The sequence below is a fragment of the Myxocyprinus asiaticus genome, chromosome 42 (genome assembly GCF_019703515.2).
Source record: "Myxocyprinus asiaticus isolate MX2 ecotype Aquarium Trade chromosome 42, UBuf_Myxa_2, whole genome shotgun sequence".
NCBI lineage: Eukaryota > Metazoa > Chordata > Actinopteri > Cypriniformes > Catostomidae > Myxocyprinus > Myxocyprinus asiaticus.
The window spans coordinates 262,501-272,500 of record NC_059385.1 but is presented as its reverse complement, the minus strand read 5'-3'; the positions used below and the strand labels follow the sequence as shown (position 1 = coordinate 272,500).

The following is a 10,000-nucleotide window of genomic DNA, read 5'->3' as shown; positions in this document are numbered from 1 at the left end:
GTGGAACCAGCACAAAAATAGTGCGCAGATTCTTCAAACAGTCAAGCAAATGTTCAGTGAGTCAGTCCACTCAGCTGTAACGCGAGTACCACATGGTGACTTGCTCACTCTATTGATTTTATGAAGGACATCACTTGCTGTGGCCATGTGAATGCTTTACGGCCATCATTTGCATCTATTCTCAATATGGCCGGGAACATCAGTGCAAAAGTGACCTTCCGTTGATGTAAAAGTTTCTTGCATTCATTAAATCGATCACGTTTCTCTCTTGACGAGTTCGCAAGTCTGGGAACAAGAAAATGCTGTGGTTCTTCCAAGAAAGCCTTCCTTTACTCCTCGCCTCGCGTAACACAAGATCTTTATCGGATGATCTCAGAAATTTGGCCAGAATTTATTGGGGGCTGCCTCCCTTCACAGTTCGACGAGAAGGGACCCTGTGAGCTCGGTCGATTTCCAGCTTATGGCCTGTTATGTCGAGCAGACTCAGAAGGAGCCCATCCAGGAATTCCACCATATCCTGACCCTCTTTGGCCTCAGGAATTCCGACAATGCAGACGTTATTCCGCCAGCTACAGTTCTTCATGTCCTCCAACTTCTCCCAGACACGCTCCAAAGCCACCTTGGTCGCTAGCAGATTAGCAGATAATTCCCTCTCCGATGACTCCAGATAACTGATCCATTTCTCGACATCCCCCAGTCTTGTAACCACCTCAGAGAACTTCGCCTCCATGGCAGTGATCGATCGACGTATAACATCTAGATCCTCCAAGTCAGCAACGACCTTCGTCAGCATTGCCGACATGTTCAACATCTCTCGCCGCATTTCCCACACTTCCCTGAATAAATCGATTCCCTGGCTCGGGGCCTGCTGCTCAGGGCTGTCAGCATGAGCACATAAGTGTCTTTTAATGTCTCCAGAGCCCGAGGATTTTGAATTATTTGACATATTGCCCACCTAGAACAGTTATGGAACAGAGTGTATCGAATCTCACCAGTTTAAAAGTGTTAAAACTAGCAAAGTGCGCAGAGCTCGCCATTCACACATCCGATCCTCACATGGTGTCACGTGACTCTCTATAAATGAATTTTTGAAGCATTTCATTTAACCAATTAATTTACATGAACTATCTACTTGTCTGCGGCATGTGCAATACAATGAGACAAAAAGCAATATAGTATTTTTCAATCTTACACCATTACTTTTGGGAAAATGTAACTCTGAAGTAACAGCTGAAGTACTGTATGTAATTCAGTTAGTAGCTAGTTAGTTACATCAACACTGATGCGAGTGGGTGTGGTTCAGCTTGTTGGGGTGCCACAGAGAACACTGTTGTTGACTGACTATAGAGTTATGCCAGGATCCACCACTGGTTAGGAGACGTACAGTATGTGATCAATCACAGCTACATTTGTCATCTGCACTGTGGTGCTTTAAAATAGTGATGTGAAGTCTTATTCATTTCCACAAACCAGTTCTTTTACATCATGACGCCACAAGTATGTAATTCCAGAGACTATTTAGCAGATACAGGTCACTTCTTTTAAAATGAATTAACACTAACCCTAATCTAACCCTAACCTTACAGTTAAAAGAGCCAATTACCTTTTAGATACAGACATCGCCTGTCAATCAATCTGAGAATGCTCATGCGCATTAGCTATACAAGACGGGAATTTTTTTTTTTAGCATGATATGAGATAAAGAAGCTCAAGTTATGATACCAGTGTTGTCAGATTTTACTGCTGATTTGAAATACGTTCTTTGACCATAATCTTGACCAACCATTTTTGAGATTTCGGTCTTTCCGCATTCAAGTAGATAGGAGCTGCACTTGTATGCCGCTTGTTTACATTGAGAAATAGCTCCCCGGGAGCATTCCAAAGATGACCACCGAGTGAACTGACTTGCTAAAAAGACTTTGGTAATTCTGACATCCCTGTGTCAAGATATTCATGCTGAAACATTCAGATAAAGCCATATGTCAATGCATATTGCTGATTATTACCTTTTATTCAATTAAGTTAGAATAATAAGGGTGTTTATTGTCATCAGTGTTTCATTCTGTGATTCAGCATCTTGAATAGCCTATGGTATCTATTTTTCTACATTAAAGTTTTGCACCTAAAGCGTTCAATACAGACACTAATACACAAATGTGGATATGTTCTACGTGTCTAAAGCATTTAAAGAGAATAAACTAGTCTTCATCAACTCACCAGATACCATGATTCAGCTTATTACAACTTAAAATATAATCTGCATGCACAATAAACAATAGTAAAATTCATGTACATCTCTCAACTGATGTTTTTGTTGTTGCATGTTTTAATAAAAATTTAATTTAAAGGTGAAGTGTGTAATTTCTGCACTACTAGTGGCACCAAGTGGAATTACAAAACTAAAGTATGTTTTCAAACAACCTTTGCACATTACCCCTCGTTATCTGTGAACAAATAGGCCATACTAAATAAAATGTGATAAACGTTTAACATTGTAATAAACAAGACCACTATAACATACTGTAAACACACTGGACAGAAAGCATTGCAGAGGAATCGGCTCGTCCGATAACATCGCTGGATTGAACGGCAGCTGGTGTACGGGGGATCCAGCACAAGAGGTAGGATAGTTCTTGGTAACTAGTAAGCGTAACGATATATATTCCGAGTATCTCACATATTTATCTGAAGCTCGACAATAATGAGCAAACTTGTGTGGCGATACCAGAGTGTAGCTTTCCTGTTGAGAAGCAACACGGCTAGAATCAAACCCCAAAACATCCCTCAAAGTCCTCCATCTTGTAAATGTTCACTCTGGTTTTACTCTGTTCTCTGTCTCTTTATCTTTTAGCAAGTCTTCGAATTTTGGCGAAGCTAAGTTTTGTTTCCTCTGTAACACATAGACATTCCTATTCTCCCGGCTGAGCAGTTTACTACAAGTAGCCATGCCCCAAACTCACGCTTTAGGCTGAGCAGGCCGCTCAAAATATATACAATGTTTTTATAGTGCCTGGGAGGCTCCGTGTTCTTTTGGGGGAGGTAAACCCATGAATAGCTTACTTATAGTTGTCAATGAACATTAAACTGGGACATAAAAAAGTTATAATAGTAGTAAGCATATTTCCAATATGTTTTGTTTTGCTATTAAAGAAGCTTACATTTTGCCCCAGGCTCGTTCAAATCCTCGGTACACGCATGTTTATCACTTCTGGGATCGGCTCTTTCATCGGTTTTTGGTTCTTTTTAAGTCTAAACATGACCAAAAACACTCACGCTCACGTCCGATTCAGCATGTAAGTTTGATTCGTTCATTTCGAACAGGTTCTTTGCTTTAGTTCCTTTTTTTTGAACAGGCTCGACCTGTTACTAGCTGAAAATCTTCACAAAAAAATTATTTGTTCAAGAATCACTACTTTAAAACACAGTTTCATCAATCATTATTACAAACATTACTGCAGTTTAATGAGTTGTCCAGTAACTGATGGCCAATATATGAATTTTGCAAAATTGTACATAATCTGAAGAAAATTTGATTGATGCTTGTCGGTGTAAAACTCCCCATCACTGTGTTGCTCTGACAATATGTCTGTAATTTCCAATATCTCTATGACAATCTGCTCACTAGATATGACTCGAGTCCCTCTTCTATGAAAGTCTATGGTATTATTTTGCCCATTTGTTCGAGGGCAAAATGCAGTTTTACAGCAACGCCGAAACTGAGAAAAATGGCTACAAATCGATTGGTGTTAGTGTGGATTGTGTAGTTACAGCAACTTTCTCTGAATCTGAAACTCGTCTGTCACAGGACAGACTATTCCTTTGTGTTCCTGTGTGATTTTGTGTGTGTTAGTCTCAGTGTTGTGTAGTCTGCGTGTCGTGTGTGTCTGTGTTGTTTTGTTGAACACACCCTGACACATTAGAATGCAAACAGCTACTGTATAAAATGCAGGATTGATGCTGCAGTCGACCAGCACGACCATAAAGCCCTGCAGCGCTGTGGAGGAATGAAGCGGTAAACCCACTGCTGGCGCACAGACACGGCACAGGCCTGATGGATAATTAAATCCGTATGTGTGTGTGTGTGTGTGTGTGTGTGTGTCGTGGGTGTTGGATCCGTGAGTTTGGAATGGCACATTACTATACTACTCTCACTAGTTCTGCTGTATCAAGAGTATACAGAATATGAGCTCAGTTCATGTTTTTAGTGAAGAGTTTTGTCCAGTAACGTTGTGTTTTTGCAACAGACTGCACATTAAACCATCCTGTAAATCTTCTGTTATAGGCAGTAAAAACTAATTTTAGATTTCCTGCTCAGTGGAGTGACGCAGCTGATTGCTCACACACTCACACTGTTGTGTCTCAAACAATTGTGTGTGTGTGTGTGTGTGTGTGTGTGTAACTCAAATGACATGTCACAGTCTTGCAAAATTGTATGCAACACAATAATGCCAATAAAGTATATTTGAGATCAAAATTGAGAGACAGAGAGAGAGAGAGAGAGAGAGAGAGAGAAAGTTGCGGCAGCAGCAGTCAAACAGTTTTAATATACCTGCAGTTCTCTGTCCATCAGTATTCACATTCATCTCAGAGTCAGTTGATCAGCTGCTGCATTCAGTCCTGAAGTACACAGTCTGATCTCAGAAACTTTACGTTACCGTGGCAACTTTTTTGCAAGCTAAATTATGTGCTTCATTGCATGTTTGGCTGCAGTTTCCCAGTGAAATGTCCAGCGGAGGGTGCCAAAGGCGAGTGAAATGGTGTCATAATCGGACAAGGTTTTAAGTTCAATATTAGACGGAGGTTTTTTAATGAGTAAACGTACCTTCCTAACCACAAACTTTAATTTAAACCTGACCAATAGTGTCCAATAGTATACGACCTGCATTGCACTAATCCCAGCATTAGACCGCCCACAGTCCGTGCACCAACCGCCTGATGCATACAAAACTGGAAAACACTTTCTTGATCTAAGAAGCACTAATCTGATTGGCTGGTTTGATGGAACTTCTGTAAGTAAAAGCACACAGGATGTTTTATCAGTCCGGACTGGCGTTTTTGATGATTAAATAATCACCAAATTTGCCAAAGTTTGTCAGGTTAGTGACATCAGCCCCTATTTTAAGAGCGTTTGCGTTAAGTGCAGCACTATGCCATAAATCACAAGTGCAAAGTCAGTGGGCATGGCCATGAAATTCTGTCGAGGTGCAAGTAGGTTTGGGGAAACTGAGCGTGCAACGTGCAAATGGGCTGGATTAAGTGCAATTTAATTCTGAGGTTTTTCTCCAGTTATTATTGCACCGTCTTCATCCTATTATATTGTCCATTCTCTCAAACACCAGCGGTATAAACAAACACAGCACATTTATAAGAAGTTGGTAGTGTAAATGGATTGTATGCATTGGCGGCCTAAGCTACGTTTCACCTGTTTCAATTGAAATGGGCCCCGCCCTCCAAAGGGCCCCCAACTGACATGCCAGAATTGAATAATTCACCCACTTAAAAAAATGATATACTGTGTGTATATATATATATATATATATATATATATATATATATATATAGCTATATTCTGTCCGTGGCGGCTAACTGGATTCCCGCAATCATAATTTCTCTCTCCCGCTTGGCTTGCTCCCTCTTCTTTTCGCTCTCCAGGCCTGTAGTGAGCTGTCCATGGTGCTGAAAGAGCGTGAAGCGCAATTCATTGTAAACTACCAGTAGTTTCGGACACTTTTAATTCCTAAGCAAAATATGTTATTGCTGTTGTTAATTTAATATGAGGGAATTGTTTAAGCTGTTTTTATGTCAGCTGATTCATAACACATAGTGCGATTCAGTGCCGAATAGTAGTTGCTGAAGAGTGAGGCTTCTCCTTATTCCAAAGCAAAAATAACAACATTGTTTCAGTTTTTAATTAAGGGAATTGTTTGGATTAGTTTTATGCTGAGCTGTTGATGCTGAAAGTGCATTTAAGATGAAGTCCAAAAATATACCATATTGATGAAAACCAACTTGAATCTTTGCTTTTTTCTCTCTTTAGGTTTTTAATAAATTTTTTTAGCTCTTGAAACGGGCCCCATATGCTTAAGGCCGCCACTGACTGTATGCAATGAATTAGAAGAACAGAAAATGATGTTCGTTTGTGCATTAACTGCGTTGATGATTGTCGTGCATATTTCACAGTGACACGCTCCTTTTATCTGCGTGGAAAATGTGCTTCTCATCAGAATTTGAATGTACACGCCGTTAAACTGTAGAGAAAATAAGTATTGTTAAAGGGATAGTTCACTCAAAAATGAAAATTCTCATCATTTACTCAACCTCATGCCACTTTTATGCATAATAATAATAATAATGGAAAAATAAACCATGACCTATAGATAGTTTAACACAAATCTCATAAATCTTAGTTTCATATAAGACGGCTACAACAGTGATTGTCAGGAACATAATTTATATTTTCAGAGTTTGAACATGAACTTTATTCACACCTGCTGCTGGAATCTCCAAACTGCAAATGCAGGAACTGAGTTTAAACTTTGTGTTGAGTTAAGACGTGGTTTTCAAACGACCTATTTCTCAGGAAAATAGTAAATTATGCTTTGCACCACTTCATTAACATACAATACACACACAGTTTGCGCACACACACCCACAGATAGCGCAAACACTCCCACACGCGGCCACTAGCGGTTTGCAATGGGACCGAAACTGTGCTTATAATTAGCACTTTCATGAAAATCAAATAAGACATAGTGCACAGTCATAGCACACTCACGAAAATAGAGCCCATCTACTCTTTTAAAGATACTCAGAGTTAATTTTGGGGCACATAGTAGTAAGTAAAGCAGATATCCATGATCTGAACTGAATATTCAGCTTTGTTTTGTTTGTAATGTCTGTGAAATAGTCTGTACTGAGGTGTTGTGTTCTGTACTCAGAATATCAACACATTTTCCACTGTTTGTATGTGTGTTCTCATGCAGTCGCTCGTGGAGACGGCCATGCCATTATTTAAATGACATTTTCCCCATTTTATCATGGTATAATATACCTCACATAACTTTGCCCCTAAATGGCACATAAAGACAAAACCAATTGATTGATCACTTTACATGTTGCTCAGACGGCTCTTCCTGTCTCAGTGGGGGGGGGGGGGGGTCTTGGTCAGTTTAAGCTTCTATACAGTCCAGATATTTACCATTGTAGTCAAAGCTTAAAATAATGCACATCTCACAGCAGATGGAAAAATATAAGTCTATTTGAGGCTATGAAGAGCTCTCCAAAAATCAGCCACTTGTGAAACATCTACTATTAAATTATAAACATATTCATGATTTATATATTGCTTTCAACAATTTAATGTGTCTGAAAACATGGCTACTTTTGAACTGCTGTCAAAGGAAAAATATACTTGCCTGTATATGGTGTCATACAGCTCAGATCTGAACTGCTGGTTCCTTTCAAAAGTGAAACAAGATGTTTGTGGGAATTAAGTCACTAGGTTTAAATTTCTCCAGGTTTATATTAGTTATTAGTTCTGTTTAAATCAAGTGTGATTTGATCAAACCTCTAACAGTAAGTGTTGTGGTGCGTTCATGTCATGTCGGAATTACTGTAATTACTACTAGATGGCATATAGGAGATTCTGTTCGGAGCTGTTTACATCCTCAGACCTCGTTTCTTTGTTATTTGTTTCTATGGCAACATTTACATGTTCTTGATAACAGCAACATGTTTATCACTACATTAATTCACCTCTATTATGTTGTTGAACAGTGTTTAAGAACAGAAAATGCTCCAGGCATCGATAATAAAATGGCATATCAAACAGAAAAATGGGTTCCCTTACTTTAACTGTTGAGGCCGCTGCTATGTTGGATCTTTGTACATGACGTCACGACTGTCTATGAAAGAGCTTTCATAGAATTCTGAGTTTACAACTTGTAATTACGAACACTTTTTACAATCTCAGAATTACGGTAATTCTGACATGACGTGAACGCACTTTATTAAATGTTCAGTGTGTAAGTGGTGCTCAAATCATGTGTGTTGAGAAAAGCGCTATACAAGTAAAAATGACTGGACATGACTAAAATCATCATCTCATATGTATGTGGATATCATTTTGATAATAACATTTGATGATAAATCTTAGGTTAGCCGTACTAGAGGTCGACCGCTAACTGATGAATTGGCCTGTGGTTTTTAAAAGTGATATATTGAATGTGTTAAAATGTTCAAGAGTATAAATGTATTTAGCTCCATTACAATGCCCTATGTGTAAGCTGTTACCAAATTGAGTTTTTATACAGTATATAGCCTATACATTCACCAGATGACAAGTTTAGAGGTTAGAGATGCTATGTATGTGCTAACGGGGCATGTTTTATAGGTTACTTGCATTTTTGTTAACATAACCTCACTTCAATTTCGACACTTGATTCGGTAATGGGAATGTGCACGAGTCATCGACTAATCCAGTACTCATTCAGCTTTAAATATTTGACTTGTAAAATGTCCTAAAGGCACCATGGGTGCGTAGGGAACCAACATTTAACAGAGTTGTTAAAATCAATGACTTTTAATTAGAAATTGAGTTTTACTTATGGTGCCTCTCCTTGGACACGATTTAACTGCACTGCGTAACACGCCTGGACCGCATTATTTGACATACAACCAAAAACAACATATTAAAAGATGAGCTCTGAATAATCACAAAATGACATATAACTGGAAGTTACTGTAACAAATACAATAACAGCACCGTGAATACAAACAGCAAACAGTAAAGCTATGAGCATCACGCAGTCATTTGCATAATTTATTCATACCGCAAAGCATTACTGGGAACTGGAGCTTCTTATGACAGTATAATTAGACACAGATCGCAGAAAATAAGTCATAAAAATATTACATTGTGGCTATAAGTCAGAAACAGCGCTTGTCAAATCACGTTTTGTCCAAAATAATCTGGAGAAGGAGTTCAGACAGAGGTGTTTATACTTTACATATATTTATATTTGTAAATTTTTTTATATGTTTTTGAGGTGTTGTGTTTATAGGCCCTATTTAAAATATGTAATTTTATTTAAATACTTTTTTCCCAACATTTCTACCTGATTTTAACTGGTGTTTAAACATTCACTTTTGCACATATTCTTGTTTTCATTGATTGTTTTGAAGTAAATAAACATTTACACATAGTTATGTGGATAATTAACATGAAATTTCAAGCACTGTCATGAGTGTCCTGTGCTATGATATGCTTTCTTCATCTAACTATTTTAAACAACATCGTGTATAGCTGTAATTATTATTATTTTTTCCCCATTTTCTCCCCAGTTTGGAATGCCCAATTCCCAATGCGCTCTAAGTCCTCGTGGTGTTGTAGTGACTCGCCTCAATCCGGGTGGTGGAGGACGAATCTCAGTTGCCTCCGTGTCTGAGACCGTCAATCCGCGCATCTTATCACGTGGCTTGTTGAGCACGTTACCGCAGAGACCTAGCGCGTGTGGAGTCTTCACGCTATTCTCCGCGGCATCCACGCACAACTCACCACGCGCCCCACCGAGAGCGAACCACATTATAGCGACCACGAGGAGGTTACCCCATGTGACTCTACCCTCCCTAGCAACCGGGCCAATTTGGTTGCTTAGGAGACCTGACTGGAGTCACTCAGCACGCCCTGGATTCGAACTCACGACTCCAGGGGTGATAGTCAGCGTCAATACTCGCTGAGATACACAGGCTCCCCATACTTTGATGTTGTTAAAGGAACAGTTCACCCAAAAATTCTGTCTATTTAAAGTGTTCGTATCGCTTCAGAATACTTTGGAATGTATTAATGCACTAATGGTCTTCTTCTATAAAACAAAATCTATTCTTTCATCACTGTGTCTCACCTTCCTCTTGTACTTCTCTGAGCAATTTGAATCTATTGTATTGTAGCTTTTCTCATATTATTGCCTGTTTAGGATGAACTGCTTTTGCTTTTTTTATG

At 39.0% G+C, this 10,000-nt stretch overlaps 2 protein-coding genes across 12 annotated transcripts in view; one reads left to right on the top strand and one right to left on the bottom strand.

Moving 5' to 3' along the window:
* The window catches only part of LOC127433095 (ATP-sensitive inward rectifier potassium channel 15-like), a 344,355-nt gene that overhangs the window by 281,341 nt on the left and 53,014 nt on the right, over positions 1-10,000 (bottom strand). Inside the window, exon 2 of one of the 9 annotated variants that reach the window (XR_007895839.1) lies at positions 9,593-9,661. The exons of the other annotated variants lie outside the window; for them this stretch is intronic. The gene's annotated coding sequence lies outside the window, so the exon portion shown is untranslated. Of the gene's footprint in view, positions 1-9,592; positions 9,662-10,000 lie in introns of those variants that run through there. 9 annotated transcript variants of the gene reach the window in all.
* LOC127433086 (transcriptional regulator Erg-like) overlaps positions 1-10,000 on the top strand; it is a 68,556-nt gene that overhangs the window by 11,883 nt on the left and 46,673 nt on the right. The gene's annotated exons all lie outside the window — the stretch shown is intronic.